The sequence below is a fragment of the Penaeus monodon genome, chromosome 30, assembly GCF_015228065.2.
Source record: "Penaeus monodon isolate SGIC_2016 chromosome 30, NSTDA_Pmon_1, whole genome shotgun sequence".
Lineage (NCBI taxonomy): Eukaryota > Metazoa > Arthropoda > Malacostraca > Decapoda > Penaeidae > Penaeus > Penaeus monodon.
The window spans coordinates 22,893,615-22,893,852 of NC_051415.1; positions in this window are offsets into that span (position 1 = coordinate 22,893,615).

Here is a 238-nt window from a genome sequence, read left to right on the forward strand (position 1 = left end):
GTTTGCCATATAACCCTCTCACAGATTTAATTATAAATTTGTTTGAGTATGAGGATAAGTTTACAACCTCTAGAAAAAATGGGCATTGTCCATGAAGCGAATAATATTATCCCAATATGCAATGCACTGATATGCTAATAATACATTTATGTCGTTGGAGCTTCGTCAGGCGCGGCATCGCCACGGTTGCACTCGTGCGTCCCTGCTCCTGGCGGGGGACCTGGTTATTAGTATTTGG